This window comes from Myotis brandtii, unplaced genomic scaffold, assembly GCF_000412655.1.
Source record: "Myotis brandtii unplaced genomic scaffold, ASM41265v1 scaffold165, whole genome shotgun sequence".
Lineage (NCBI taxonomy): Eukaryota > Metazoa > Chordata > Mammalia > Chiroptera > Vespertilionidae > Myotis > Myotis brandtii.
The window spans coordinates 11,889,065-11,905,429 of NW_005356042.1; positions in this window are offsets into that span (position 1 = coordinate 11,889,065).

Below are 16,365 nucleotides of genomic sequence, written 5' to 3' on the forward strand. Positions count from 1 at the left end.
GGCTTTCATGGTTTCTTCCCCCATGAAGAGCCTCAGCCCCTTCCTCCACTGACCATGGACTTGCAGGACTGGTCAGCAGGGAGAGTTGGAGACCTTGCAATGTGTCCCTAACCCCTGATCTGTATCATCTCTCCTGACCAGCCCAGACCCCTCCCACCCCTCTCCCATTTCTCCCAGTTCCTTTAGAATGCTAGCAAGTTGCAATCTCACTCCAACTGGGATGTTACTAGACTCACAGATGGATTATTTTTAAATGAGCCAGTATGTACAGTTCATTCATAGCTTCTTCCCCTCCCCTTACTCAGGGCTCCACTATGACACCACTGACCTTATTCAGCTCAGGACTCACTCCTCACTCTTCTTCCCCCAAATTCCTCCTTTCTCCCCCCTCCCCCAAACCAGAAAATGAACTTTCTAGGTAACAGAAGAATAAAGTATTTCAGCAAGGCAGGTATGCTTCCTAGGACCAAGAAATACTCCTGCCTTCTCTCCAAGAAAGTAAAATATTGCAAAGGTGGAGAGGAGAGAGGCTTCCCGTAGGACTGCAGGACTTTGCATTTAATTATGCACTGAAAGCCTCTTAGTGGGAAGTCCCAGGAGGGCTGAGGGGTGGCAGCCGAGTGGGGGAGAGGAATCTGTTGAAAGCAGGGTGTGCTGAATTTGACATGCATCCACCTGGAAGTTTCTCCCTTTCTGCCTTGAAAATACCTGGAATTGTGAACTAGATTAAGAAGCTTCAACCCCCAGCTAATAGTTGGGGCTGCCTTTCCCAACATCCCCAAATGCTCACCAGTGATTCTACCCTGAGGAGTCTAGATGATGATTTTTGAAAGTGAAGAAGAAGGAAAAGGCTTTCTCTTTCCTCTTTTCTCATGTCGCCAGGTGTGACACCGGAATCAGAATCAGATATGACACTCCAAAAATCATTCAAGCAGTCAAACCTATGATATGTGTATATTTCCCCTAGCTATTTATTTATTAAAACATCTAGAGTAGTGCTAATAGAAACATATGAGCCACGTTTTAAATTTTCAGTTTCCTGTTTTCTAGCAGCCACATTTAAAAAGTTAGAAAGAAACAGGTGAAATGAATTTTAATATTATCTTAAACCCAATAAATACATCAAAATATGATTAAGACAACCTGTGATCAATATAAAATGTATTAATGAGATATTTCACAATTTTTTGCATGTGCCAAGTCTCAAATCTGATGTGTATCTCAATTTTGATGCTAAATGTTCAACGGTTAATGTGAATTAGACTCTGACCAAAACAAAGGTCAGAGATGTGTTTAACAGAAAAAAACATTTTTTACACTGCTTCAGTTTTTAAATTTAAAAGGAAATTAGTGGCAATCAAATACAGCCAAAATTTCAGTTCCTAAAACACACCAGCCACATTCCAGGTGCTCAGAAGCCGCATGAAGCCAGCTGCTGTATCATGGGCTTGCACACTGAGCTCTAGAGTTTGGGGGTTACCTCGTTGTAAACCACTAACCACAGTTTGAGATTTAGCTTTAATATCTGGAAAGTCCAGAGCCTTGTAGACACGGCCTTCACCCCTGTGTTAGATTTACCAGAGGTAAGCTCCAGGTGTCTATGTAGTATAAACACCTAGCGCAGCACCTGCCCTTAACTTATACTTAATAAATATTTGGTGAATGGATGGGTGGGCAGGACAGGGGACATATGAAGAACTTGCTGCCAGGTGGATACATGTGAATTTCAAATAGGAGCCTGAAGGGATTTGGGGCTGTGGCGGGGAGGGGGGGGATTCAGGGGTATTGTCTAAAGAAGGAAGGAGTGGCCTAATCTGTTTCCTGGGCCAAGGAGGAGCTGGATCCAGAGGGCAAGTATGGAGGTGTCTACTCCTGGGTGGGCGGGATGGTATTTCCTCTTCCTCTTCCATTTGCTCTTCTAAGAAGTAGGTCTTGAGTTAAGGCCCTAAATAGCAGCTTTCTGGTGAGTGTGGGGTCTTCTCCAAAGCAGGGAGGCTTAAGAATGAGGGTTGGAGAGAGCTGAAAACTCCCCCAGGTCTGCAAATGTTGGAAAATCTGCCTTCTTGGGTCTATGGGTAAGAACAAGGCTGAGTAAACATTCTGTAGTATTAATTGGCATCCATGGTATAGATAAGGTAGAACAATGTTGTGCACTTTGGTTAGTCAATGGTCCTTTAAGCTTTTAAAATAGATTTTTCTCAAGGGCTAAGAGCTGTGTCTCTTGAGTCCTGGGTCCTGGAACATGGTAAGGAAGTCTACTTGGTCATTCATTCATCCTTCCATTCATTATTCACTCGCCTGACACATTGCCTATCAAGACACTATTGTGTGAGGCAGTGGGATGCTCAGAATATAGATGGGAACAAGAGAAACCTGGTCCTGCCCATACTGCCTTTCAATTTGTTGGCATAGCTGGGCTTTAAACAAACACACTACAATTGTGCTAAGTGCCATGCAGACCAAACTGGTCTGGATATTAGAAAATGTAAGATTTACGTTGAGTATTTAAGGATGAGAGGATTATTTGTTGAGAAGTAAGGGGAATGAAGATGGAAAAGGAAAATGTTTTCCAGGTGGAAGAAGGGACATATCAGAAGGTTGCAGACAGGAAGGAGCGGAGAGCCTGCCAGTGAGTGTGTGTGGGGGCAAATGGCTCATGTCAAGGCTAGAGACACTGTGTGTGCATTCTTGGCTCATTTGTATCTAGCTTGGTGCCCAACACACCACAGGTGCTCAGCAAATATTTTCTGAATTAATGAAGGCAAACAGTTAAGCATCCAGACACACTGCCTCCTCTGTTCTCAGCCCATTGAGTTCCATTCTGAACTGTGTGGATGATTCTTGTAAATTTCTTTGGCTTTGGAGAACATTTTCTGTTTCTCTGTCCAAGACATTGCCCACAATCGCACATTTGGAGAAAAACACACAACATCATTTAGGTTATTTTTTATTTTTATCTGCATAGCCTATGTTTCTATTTTTTAAATTTTCAATACTGTGATGGTTCAACTTAATTTGATGGAGGATTGCCTAGGTGTCCCTCCTCTACTTTCTCATCTCAAATTCTTTTGAGTTCTCTGATTTAACTAACTGGATTTCCACAGCAATAATGTGATTCACAGAATTTCTTTAAAGGATAGCATTAGTGACATAGACATAAGAGAGACACATAAACTGAACAAACCAAAACAAGGATATGGTAGGAGACCTCTGTATGCTTTGCCACATCTGCCTATCAGATATCCAAACTGTAAACTGATGTGATAGAGAGGAAGGAAAAAAATAGTGTGAAATATGGGACATCAGCATGTTTCATTTTCGTTGGCTCCTCCAACTTAAAAATTACATCATGTTTAACATCTTAATTAGGGACAGTAATGTACAACACTTTTTAAAAAATGAACATGTAGTCATTTACTCTGGAAGTAAGTTACAGTCAATTTATCTGCAGTGACAAGTCAGTAAAACATGGGAAGGCTCATGCTTTTCAATCACCTGGTATTTGTTTCCTGTTTTTACTACTGAATGGAAGGCAGGGTAAGGAGTGTGTGCAGCTCAGGGTGGATGTTGTGACTTTTTAAATCTGCCACTTTCTGGCTTCTCCTTGAAAAACCCAGTCTAATTTTTGCCAGCTGTCACGAGCTTAGAATTTGCACGGAGACGCACATTGTTGAAGAGAAAGTATGTCTGGGGCCTTTTGGTTCTTGCGATGTGGATGGTCAGGGTGTTTCAAGTGGTAAACCGAGCTACTATCTGCTTTTAACAGTGGTGCATTCCAATGAGAGTGTTCCTCGCATGCACAGACCATCAGTCGCCATTGTCAAGGGTCCTCCGGAGGTGGGCTTTCTTCTTGGTGGTGCAAGCTTGGTTAATAGCTAAGCCTACTCAAACCGCGGCCAATGTCCTCTGGCGCGGTGCTTGTGTTTGACGAGTGGTAGTGTGGTTTCAGAAACGGCAATTAGATCAAAGTAAATAGCCCCCAAACACACAGCGACCAGGAGAGATTGAGAAGGCACACCCCGGGTCGGGGTTTTGTGGTGTTTCTGTTGGTTCAGAAGAGAAGTGCATGCATGCAGCCAAGAATAAACAAATTCTGTAAATAATCTGCTTGACTTTAGAGAAAGGACATGTGAAGGTTACCCTGTGATCACCTCTGAGAATTTAAAAGCCTCCTATGGATCAGGAGGGAGCCCCTACTATAAACATGAGAACCAGGTTACAATTCCTAGAACCAAAGTGAAGATTGGTGGTTTGTTTTCGCCCAGGAAAGCCACTGGGTACATGAACCACACCTGGCTGGATGGTAAGATTTAGGACAGTGATGGCGAACCTATGACACGCGTGTCAGAGGTGACACGCGAACTCATTTTTTTGGTTGATTTTTCTATGTTAAATGGCATTTAAATATATAAAATAAATATCAAAAATATATGTCTTTGTTTTACTATGGTTGCAAATATCAAAAAATTTCTATATGTGACACGGCACCAGAGTTCAGTTAGGGTTTTTCAAAATGCTGACATGCCGAGCTCAAAAGGTTCGCCATCACTGATTTAGGAGGACAGGGAATGTCTGTTTGGCTCAGTGGTATGTTCTCAGGGCCTAGGACTATATTCCGGCTTTTACTGAAAATCCCCCATTCTGTGCTTCTCCAAGGGTCTCAGCTACCCTGTGCTTCATCCTCTTTGAATAATGAAGCTGATCCTAAAAAGTTTGACCCCAGTCTTCCCTTCCCTCTTAAGTGAGAAAGTAAATGATAATATAAAGTCAGTTCCAATATTGTTTTCTAATTTTAACTCAAAGAAGGATTGAATTCTGGTCACTTGAAATGACAAATCTTAGTAATTAGGTTAGCCAGAGAGAAGGCTACATGGACTTTAAACCATGGCATTCCTTGAGATGGGCTACTTGAACCAAACTTCCTTCCTTCCATTCTTCCTTCGTTCATTCGTTCCTTCCCTCCTAATCTCACTCTTTTTTAGTTTAATGCTTCCAGTGTACTCTTTCAGTAGGTCTAGCTCAAGCATAAATGAACATATTTTCCTTTCACACTTTTTATGACAATCGTACTAATAAAATGGCCCCCACAGACCAGATTGATCTGTAAGTTATATTGGCTTGGATGGTCTCAGGCTGGCTTGCTCCATGCGGTCATCAGGTTCCAGGACAGGTTCACATTCTGATATGTGTGGGTGGGTGAGAGAGGCCACCACGCTTCCTTTGAGCTGCTCCCATCACAACATGGAGCATTTACTGCACCCATCAGCCTTGGCTTGGCTTCAAGGTCACTTCTTTCAGAAGACTTCTCTTATCTGAGATTGATGACCCTATACCACCTGCATATCTCATATGTGCTCATTGGGAGGAATATATTTCTCCTCCTGTATCCTTGCCCCTCACAGAATACTCAGCATATACCAGGCATTTAATATGTATTAGTTGAATACATGAGAAACTACACATAACCCCTGTCTTTGTCATAATAGCTAGCATTACTGAAGGATGACCATGATTAGGCATCCCTCTTACTCTTTGCTACACTCTACAAGTTGGCCACTATTCTGATCCCTCTTTTGCAGATGAGGAAACTGAGTCCTAGGAACTCTGACATGATCAAGGTCCATAACCAGTAAACAGAGGGGCCATGATACAAATTATAGGCTACAGTCAGTGCCCAGAACCAAAAGTGTCTTTGTCCATTTATGCTCTGCATTCGGGCTGACTCTACTGGTAGACCTAGTGCTTCTGCTCACAGCCAGGGTCGTTCTCTCTCCCCCTGCACCTGGGGGCCTGGAAAATGCTGTGACAAGATGGTTGGCAAAGAGAAGCTCCAGGTTTCTCCTCCTCCACCCTCAAATTGCTGACCTTGGACATTGTCTAATTTTCTTCTCCAAAAATGGAAACTTCAGGAAATTACCTTGGCAGGAAAGTCTTTCCTAGCTCTTCCCCAGCAGCCCAAAGACCGATAGAGCTGGCACTAGCAATGGAATTGAAAAAAAAATCTCACTAGCTGAAGTTGGTCATATGGAGTGTTGGCCAAAGAGAGCTTGCATGTGTACAAAGACAGCATGGCGGAGAACCTATAACGGAAAATCACCAAGATAGCTGACATGACTCCAGTGTTTTCCTTCTGACAAGCATTGTTGTAATCTTTTCACATATGTTAAGTTCTTACAACAACCTGGAATGTGGTTATGATTGATCATCCCCATTATTCAGATGAGTAAATCAAGGCATATATATCACATAGCTAATATGTGAAGGTGTCAATTGTGCTTGAAATTAAGAATAACAGAAAGACATTTTCAAAGGCTACTCAAGTATCTACTCTCTCTGCTCAATCCTCACTCCATAATTTCTGTTATATGTTATTTTTGAGTTGGTCACAAATCCCCAACAAATCCCCAGGCTTCAACCTCTTTAAGGCTGAGTTCCCCTCAAATGGGATCCCTTAGTTTTAAATCCTCTGAAGGGCTTTTCTTATGGGTTCAGGTGGTAATGGCCAGGGACCATAGAAAGCAGGAACCCAACATAGTTCTTTATCTAAAATCAATATGCTGGATCAGATCATGGCCAAGCTTGTGAACACTCAGGGTAGACTTTGAGCAGGGGCTTGAGCTAAGTGGTAAAGGTGATATAAGAATTTACTGGCTACCCAAGGGGAGAGGAAGACATCTCAGAAAGATGGAGGTGTGAGGTAGTGAAATGCATTGGCTATTATTGACCGTATGATATGATAAGCTTAGCCACAGTAGTATGCTGAAGCACAAGCTGATTGTCACATTTTCAGGAATTTGGTGAGCTGATTTTTTAACAGCCATTATTTAAAATTAAATTATAGAAAATTATAGCTAAATATATTATAATAAGAAAATTATAATGTCATAAGTAAACAAAATCATACTTCTCAATTATTTTACTACATTTTATTATTTATGCCCATAAGGTTTGTATATCTATTAGGTCATTTTGGTAGAAATATTATATACTGATGTGGTAATATACATCTCTTCCCAACACTGCAGTTAGTCATATCACATTGGTGGCTTAAACTCAGCCATAGTGGGAGTATTTACACCACAGAAATTGGCAAACACTATAAATCAGGGCTTTCCTTGCGTTGGAGAGCTGGTTGTTAAATATTGACCAGCACACCACTGCTCAGGGTAAGAAGGGCTGGGTATCAAAGGACATTGAATGCATTTCAGAGACCTCAGATTATAATCTATAAAGTATTGGTTCTTGAATAAAAGAGAGCCTGAGGCAATCATTAAGAAGCACTGATTTACTGGGATGTGCAATCCCTGGACAGCATGGAAAATGTCACAGGGAAGTAAAAGATGGGGGATGGGAGCAAATACAAGGAGGTGGGCTGGTGGACAGGCAAGGCCTTGAAGAGCCGAGGGCACACAGGAGGTGTGTCCATTACAGTTATATATGTATATAATTGATTTCAGAGAGGAAGAGAGAGGGAGATAGAAGCATCAATGATGAGAGAGAATCATTGCTAAGCTGCCTTCTGCACGCCCCCTACTGGGGATTGAGCCCACAACCTGGGCATGTGCCCTGACTGGGAATCGAACCGTGACCTCCTGCTTTATAGGTTGATGCTCAACCACGGAGCCACACCAGCTGGGTTGTTCATTACAGTTTTAAAGCTTTAGGACAGCGCCAACCGGTGGTCCGTGGATCACTGGTGGTCCGTGAGGTCCAAAAGGTTGGCAACGCTGCTTTAGGATACAAGGGTCTTACTTGGGGGAGCTGGTCCTGTGGTCAGTTTTCTGGGACCCATCTTGGTAATTCTGGGTCTTTATAATTGGGAATGGGCTCAGGAATTACTCCCTCTAATGAGGGATCAATGGGCAACACCCAGAGGAGAGAGGAAGGGACTTCATCTTTTTAAAGCATCCTCATCCACTCTTGTCTTCCTGTCAGAAATTCTTTCTGAAATACTATCAGACCTCTAGAATTGTGATCCAATTCTGACCCTTTTAGCTCTCCCTACGAGCCCACAAATTCCCCTGGGCTGGTCTTCCCCTCTGTCTGCACATCTTTGGTGTGGCTTACATCCTTCTACCTTCCCAATGTGTGAGGAGCAGAGTGACCAAGAAGATGGGCCCTATGGCCCAGTGGACACAGATAAGGGATACTTTACCTGGTCACATTACCTTTTCAGGTCTTCAGTTTCCTCATCTGTAAATTGGAGATCCTGGTCTTTCACCTTCTGGGGTTGTTGAGAGGGTCACATTAGATGAACTGTGCCCTGCAGTCAGCACAGTTACCTGCACATTAGGTCACTGAATAGCACTTTAGCTGTGATGGTGGTTTGGGTTTTTATTATTAGCAGCAGTGAGAGGTAAGAAGTGAAGGCCTATTCACTGAGTGAAATAACCAGAGAACCCTGGTGTGTTCCTGTGTGCCATGCTAGATGCCCATTCAAGGAGGCAAAGAAAAGAACACAGAGGACTTTCTGCCTTAATTAAATTATAGAAAATTATAGCTAAATATATTATAATAAGAAAATTATAATGTCATAAGTAAACAAAATCATACTTCTCAATTATTTTACTACATTTTATTATTTATGCCCATAAGGTTTGTATATCTATTAGGTCATTTTGGTAGAAATATTATATACTGATGTGGTAATATACATCTCTTCCCAACACTGCAGTTAGTCATATCACATTGGTGGCTTAAACTCAGCCATAGTGGGAGTATTTACACCACAGAAATTGGCAAACACTATAAATCAGGGCTTTCCTTGCGTTGGAGAGCTGGTTGTTAAATATTGACCAGCACACCACTGCTCAGGGTAAGAAGGGCTGGGTATCAAAGGACATTGAATGCATTTCAGAGACCTCAGATTATAATCTATAAAGTATTGGTTCTTGAATAAAAGAGAGCCTGAGGCAATCATTAAGCACTGATCTTTTACTGGGATGTGCAATCCCTGGACAGCATGGAAAATGTCACAGGGAAGTAAAAGATGGGGGATGGGAGCAAATACAAGGTGATGGGCTGGTGGACAGGCAAGGCCTTGAAGAGCCGAGGGCACACAGGAGGTGTGTCCATTACAGTTATATATGTATATAATTGATTTCAGAGAGGAAGAGAGAGGGAGATAGAAGCATCAATGATGAGAGAGAATCATTGCTAAGCTGCCTTCTGCATGCCCCCTACTGGGGATTGAGCCCATAACCTGGGCATGTGCCCTGACTGGGAATCGAACCGTGACCTCCTGCTTTATAGGTTGATGCTCAACCACGGAGCCACACCAGCTGGGTTGTTCATTACAGTTTTAAAGCTTTAGGACAGCGCCAACCGGTGGTCCGTGGATCACTGGTGGTCCGTGAGGTCCAAAAGGTTGGCAACGCTGCTTTAGGATACAAGGGTCTTACTTGGGGGAGCTGGTCCTGTGGTCAGTTTTCTGGGACCCATCTTGGTAATTCTGGGTCTTTATAATTGGGAATGGGCTCAGGAATTACTCCCTCTAATGAGGGATCAATGGGCAACACCCAGAGGAGAGAGGAAGGGACTTCATCTTTTTAAAGCATCCTCATCCACTCTTGTCTTCCTGTCAGAAATTCTTTCTGAAATACTATCAGACCTCTAGAATTGTGATCCAATTCTGACCCTTTTAGCTCTCCCTACGAGCCCACAAATTCCCCTGGGCTGGTCTTCCCCTCTGTCTGCACATCTTTGGTGTGGCTTACATCCTTCTACCTTCCCAATGTGTGAGGAGCAGAGTGACCAAGAAGATGGGCCCTATGGCCCAGTGGACACAGATAAGGGATACTTTACCTGGTCACATTACCTTTTCAGGTCTTCAGTTTCCTCATCTGTAAATTGGAGATCCTGGTCTTTCACCTTCTGGGGCTGTTGAGAGGGTCACATTAGATGAACTGTGCCCTGCAGTCAGCACAGTTACCTGCACATTAGGTCACTGAATAGCACTTTAGCTGTGATGGTGGTTTGGGTTTTTATTATTAGCAGTGGTGAGAGGTAAGAAGTGAAGGCCTATTCACTGAGTGAAATAACCAGAGAACCCTGGTGTGTTCCTGTGTGCCATGCTAGATGCCCCTTCAAGGAGGCAAAGAAAAGAACACAGAGGACTTTCTGCCTTCCCCCTGGGCTTCCGTGGAGGTGCTGATGCTGCTCGGAGCAGGCTGGCACCTGGCAGCTTTCTGACCAGGCTGACTCCAGCCGAGCCAGTCCACAGGCTCATGGCAAATGGCAGACTGTGTAGCAGAGACAATATGCTGAGGCATCTCTTTGACAAAGGTGCTTTCTGAGCACAAGCTGACTCCAAACTGTCTGCCGCAGTCTCTCCCAAAAGGAGGCTTCTGTAACGGGGGTGGCATAAGGTTCCAGGAAGATCAGGATGGGCTCACACCAGCTTCTCCTCTGGCTCTGGCTCTGGGCCAACGGCTCCGAGGGACCAGATCCTTTGGAGGCTATTCAGCCCACTGCTGGGCAGAGCAGGCTTCTCTTACTTTATAGAGTTGGAGGAAGCCAGCGCAGTCCCTGGAGACGCTGTGCCTTGGGGAATGAGTGTCTCCCTCAAAAGAGACCTCGATCTGTTGCCAACACAAAGGTTCAGCGTGACAGCTGGCATTTTCTGAGCACCTACTATGTGGGAGGCATTTTATTTTCTTACTTCAGTTAATCCTCCCAAATATGTCAGGGTGGGCTGTTAATAGCCCAGCTTACAGATGGGGAAACTCAGGATCAAAGGTTACATAGATTGGAAATTCAGACCTCAAGTTGCCCACATCCAAAGCCTCTGTGTTCCTTTACCTTTGCCTCATGGAAGTGTGGGGCCCTTGTCACATCTTCTATTGCCCCCAAATCTAACTGGTGTGGCAGAATGGGAGTATTTACACCACAGAAATTGGCAAACACTATAAATCAGGGCTTTCCTTGCGTTGGAGAGCTGGTTGTTAAATATTGACCAGCACACCACTGCTCAGGGTAAGAAGGGCTGGGTATCAAAGGACATTGAATGCATTTCAGAGACCTCAGATTATAATCTATAAAGTATTGGTTCTTGAATAAAAGAGAGCCTGAGGCAATCATTAAGCACTGATCTTTTACTGGGATGTGCAATCCCTGGACAGCATGGAAAATGTCACAGGGAAGTAAAAGATGGGGGATGGGAGCAAATACAAGGTGATGGGCTGGTGGACAGGCAAGGCCTTGAAGAGCCGAGGGCACACAGGAGGTGTGTCCATTACAGTTATATATGTATATAATTGATTTCAGAGAGGAAGAGAGAGGGAGATAGAAGCATCAATGATGAGAGAGAATCATTGCTAAGCTGCCTTCTGCACGCCCCCTACTGGGGATTGAGCCCACAACCTGGGCATGTGCCCTGACTGGGAATCGAACCGTGACCTCCTGCTTTATAGGTTGATGCTCAACCACGGAGCCACACCAGCTGGGTTGTTCATTACAGTTTTAAAGCTTTAGGACAGCGCCAACCGGTGGTCCGTGGATCACTGGTGGTCCGTGAGGTCCAAAAGGTTGGCAACGCTGCTTTAGGATACAAGGGTCTTACTTGGGGGAGCTGGTCCTGTGGTCAGTTTTCTGGGACCCATCTTGGTAATTCTGGGTCTTTATAATTGGGAATGGGCTCAGGAATTACTCCCTCTAATGAGGGATCAATGGGCAACACCCAGAGGAGAGAGGAAGGGACTTCATCTTTTTAAAGCATCCTCATCCACTCTTGTCTTCCTGTCAGAAATTCTTTCTGAAATACTATCAGACCTCTAGAATTGTGATCCAATTCTGACCCTTTTAGCTCTCCCTACGAGCCCACAAATTCCCCTGGGCTGGTCTTCCCCTCTGTCTGCACATCTTTGGTGTGGCTTACATCCTTCTACCTTCCCAATGTGTGAGGAGCAGAGTGACCAAGAAGATGGGCCCTATGGCCCAGTGGACACAGATAAGGGATACTTTACCTGGTCACATTACCTTTTCAGGTCTTCAGTTTCCTCATCTGTAAATTGGAGATCCTGGTCTTTCACCTTCTGGGGCTGTTGAGAGGGTCACATTAGATGAACTGTGCCCTGCAGTCAGCACAGTTACCTGCACATTAGGTCACTGAATAGCACTTTAGCTGTGATGGTGGTTTGGGTTTTTATTATTAGCAGTGGTGAGAGGTAAGAAGTGAAGGCCTATTCACTGAGTGAAATAACCAGAGAACCCTGGTGTGTTCCTGTGTGCCATGCTAGATGCCCCTTCAAGGAGGCAAAGAAAAGAACACAGAGGACTTTCTGCCTTCCCCCTGGGCTTCCGTGGAGGTGCTGATGCTGCTCGGAGCAGGCTGGCACCTGGCAGCTTTCTGACCAGGCTGACTCCAGCCGAGCCAGTCCACAGGCTCATGGCAAATGGCAGACTGTGTAGCAGAGACAATATGCTGAGGCATCTCTTTGACAAAGGTGCTTTCTGAGCACAAGCTGACTCCAAACTGTCTGCCGCAGTCTCTCCCAAAAGGAGGCTTCTGTAACGGGGGTGGCATAAGGTTCCAGGAAGATCAGGATGGGCTCACACCAGCTTCTCCTCTGGCTCTGGCTCTGGGCCAACGGCTCCGAGGGACCAGATCCTTTGGAGGCTATTCAGCCCACTGCTGGGCAGAGCAGGCTTCTCTTACTTTATAGAGTTGGAGGAAGCCAGCGCAGTCCCTGGAGACGCTGTGCCTTGGGGAATGAGTGTCTCCCTCAAAAGAGACCTCGATCTGTTGCCAACACAAAGGTTCAGCGTGACAGCTGGCATTTTCTGAGCACCTACTATGTGGGAGGCATTTTATTTTCTTCACTTAATCCTCCCAAATATGTCAGGGTGGGCTGTTAATAGCCCAGCTTACAGATGGGGAAACTCAGGATCAAAGGTTACATAGATTGGAAATTCAGACCTCAAGTTGCCCACATCCAAAGCCTCTGTGTTCCTTTTACCTTTGCCTCATGGAAGTGTGGGGCCCTTGTCACATCTTCTATTGCCCCCAAATCTAACTGGTGTGGCAGAATGGAATCTGGTACATTGGGGTTGGAGGGGCATTGGAGCCACAGTTCTGCTCTCTCATTAGGCAACATTTACCCAGCACCAACTCTAGAGCTGAGTCCAGTGGCGGCAGCTGCAGGTGGGACAGCACAGGGCCTGGCTGGGCAGTCTGTGGTTTATGAAGCCCAATGGTAAGAGCTGAGATCCTATCCAGAACAAGGAAGGGGGAGGAGCCAGAGAGAAGGGGGAGAGTCAAATTACTGGGGATCTAAAAAAGTGTTACAAAAGAGGTGAGACTTGAAATAGTTTTACATGAGGATGAGGAATTCTCCAAACAGCCAGAGGAGAAGGGGTCACAGATGAGACAGCACAGGTGCAAAGGCTCAGAAGCACAAGGGCAGGACATTCTCCTGGGAGCAGCCAGCACGTCCCTCTGTCCTGCTGGCCCGGTGCAGCAGAATGGCCATCTGGACAGGACAGGTAGGTGTTAGGGCAGGTGGGTCTCAGGTCTTTATACCAAGCTAAGGAGTCTGCATTTTATCCTATCAACATTTAGAAGCTATATCTTCTTTAGAATCCTGAAGTATAAAAACAACCACAGCAAAGCTGGGTTGAAGCAGGAGGCAGAAGTAGGTAAGGGCAAGGTCCAGCCCTCAAGACCAGGAGTCCGCAGAATTTTTCTGCAAAAGTCCAGATAGCAAACATTTTCAGCTGGCTCTGTCACAGCGATCCAACTCTGCTGCCGGAGTGAGAAAGCATCCGTAGTGATATGGAAATGACTGGGCGTGACATAAATAAATTGTACTTACTGACATTAAATGTGACCTTCATATATTTTTTATGTGTCATCAAATATTATTCTTTTGATCTAAAAAAACTGTCTAAAATGTGAAACAGCTGCTGGGCTGTTCAGAAACAGTCAGTGGATACTGGGCCCAGAGCTTGCCAATCCCTGCTCTAGGATACCAGGTGGGACATGATGGAGGGTAATAGTGCTCAGGGCTGCAAAGCAGGGATGCAGCTTCAAACAAGGGCGTGAGGGATGGGATCTTTGTTTCAGGAGATCCTAGAGACAGCAAGGTCCACATTTTTCTCACTTGGAATTATCAGGGATAAATTGGGAATGTCATGAAAAGGGGATGGGACTGATCCAAACTTGATTATGCCCTTGTTACTTTGTTATGTTACCCTGGGGTGTGCACTTCTACCGTGAAAACAGTGTAAGAAGGCGGATGAGTGATTGAGAGACTGGCCATACCTAACCTGTTTCACAACCAGAAATAATGCATTGAGTGCCCTTTGCCACCCTGCCTGGCATTCTGAGAGCGAGAAAGAGGAACCCACTCAAGGACCATTGCCTGTCTGTAGTCAGAGAATAATCCTGGGGGAGCGAGTCCTGTCTTGAGGTCTAGCAATTGTAAAGCCATCTCTTCCTTGGGCGACCCCTGTGAATAGTGAGGTGCTTGACAGCACTCTGTGGCTCCCCGGGGACCTGGCAGCTTTCTGACCAGGCTGACTCCAGCCGAGCCAGTCCACAGGCTCATGGCAAATGGCAGACTGTGTAGCAGAGACAATATGCTGAGGCATCTCTTTGACAAAGGTGCTTTCTGAGCACAAGCTGACTCCAAACTGTCTGCCGCAGTCTCTCCCAAAAGGAGGCTTCTGTAACGGGGGTGGCATAAGGTTCCAGGAAGATCAGGATGGGCTCACACCAGCTTCTCCTCTGGCTCTGGCTCTGGGCCAACGGCTCCGAGGGACCAGATCCTTTGGAGGCTATTCAGCCCACTGCTGGGCAGAGCAGGCTTCTCTTACTTTATAGAGTTGGAGGAAGCCAGCGCAGTCCCTGGAGACGCTGTGCCTTGGGGAATGAGTGTCTCCCTCAAAAGAGACCTCGATCTGTTGCCAACACAAAGGTTCAGCGTGACAGCTGGCATTTTCTGAGCACCTACTATGTGGGAGGCATTTTATTTTCTTCACTTAATCCTCCCAAATATGTCAGGGTGGGCTGTTAATAGCCCAGCTTACAGATGGGGAAACTCAGGATCAAAGGTTACATAGATTGGAAATTCAGACCTCAAGTTGCCCACATCCAAAGCCTCTGTGTTCCTTTACCTTTGCCTCATGGAAGTGTGGGGCCCTTGTCACATCTTCTATTGCCCCCAAATCTAACTGGTGTGGCAGAATGGTATCTGGTAGATTGGGGTTGGAGGGGCGTTGGAGCCACAGTTCTGCTCTCTCATTAGGCAACATTTACCCAGCACCAACTCTAGAGCTGAGTCCAGTGGCGGCAGCTGCAGGTGGGACAGCACAGGGCCTGGCTGGGCAGTCTGTGGTTTATGAAGCCCAATGGTAAGAGCTGAGATCCTATCCAGAACAAGGAAGGGGGAGGAGCCAGAGAGAAGGGGGAGAGTCAAATTACTGGGGATCTAAAAAAGTGTTACAAAAGAGGTGAGACTTGAAATAGTTTTACATGAGGATGAGGAATTCTCCAAACAGCCAGAGGAGAAGGGGTCACAGATGAGACAGCACAGGTGCAAAGGCTCAGAAGCACAAGGGCAGGACATTCTCCTGGGAGCAGCCAGCACGTCCCTCTGTCCTGCTGGCCCGGTGCAGCAGAATGGCCATCTGGACAGGACAGGTAGGTGTTAGGGCAGGTGGGTCTCAGGTCTTTATACCAAGCTAAGGAGTCTGCATTTTATCCTATCAACATTTAGAAGCTATATCTTCTTTAGAATCCTGAAGTATAAAAACGACCACAGCAAAGCTGGGTTGAAGCAGGAGGCAGAAGTAGGTAAGGGCAAGGCCCAGCCCTCAAGACCAGGAGTCCGCAGAATTTTTCTGCAAAAGTCCAGATAGCAAACATTTTCAGCTGGCTCTGTCACAGCGATCCAACTCTGCTGCCGGAGTGAGAAAGCATCCGTAGTGATATGGAAATGACTGGGCGTGACATAAATAAATTGTACTTACTGACATTAAATGTGACCTTCATATATTTTTTATGTGTCATCAAATATTATTCTTTTGATCTAAAAAAACTGTCTAAAATGTGAAACAGCTGCTGGGCTGTTCAGAAACAGTCAGTGGATACTTGGCCCAGAGCTTGCCAATCCCTGCTCTAGGATACCAGGTGGGACATGATGGAGGGTAATAGTGCTCAGTGCTCACAGCTTCAAACAAGGGCGTGAGGGATGGGATCTTTGTTTCAAGAGATCCTAGAGACAGCAAGGTCCACATTTTTGTCACTTGGAATTATCAGGGATAAATTGGGAATGTCATGAAAAGGGGATGGGACTGATCCAAACTTGATTATGCCCTTGTTGCTTTGTTATGTTACTCTGGGGTGTGCACTTCTACCGTGAAAAC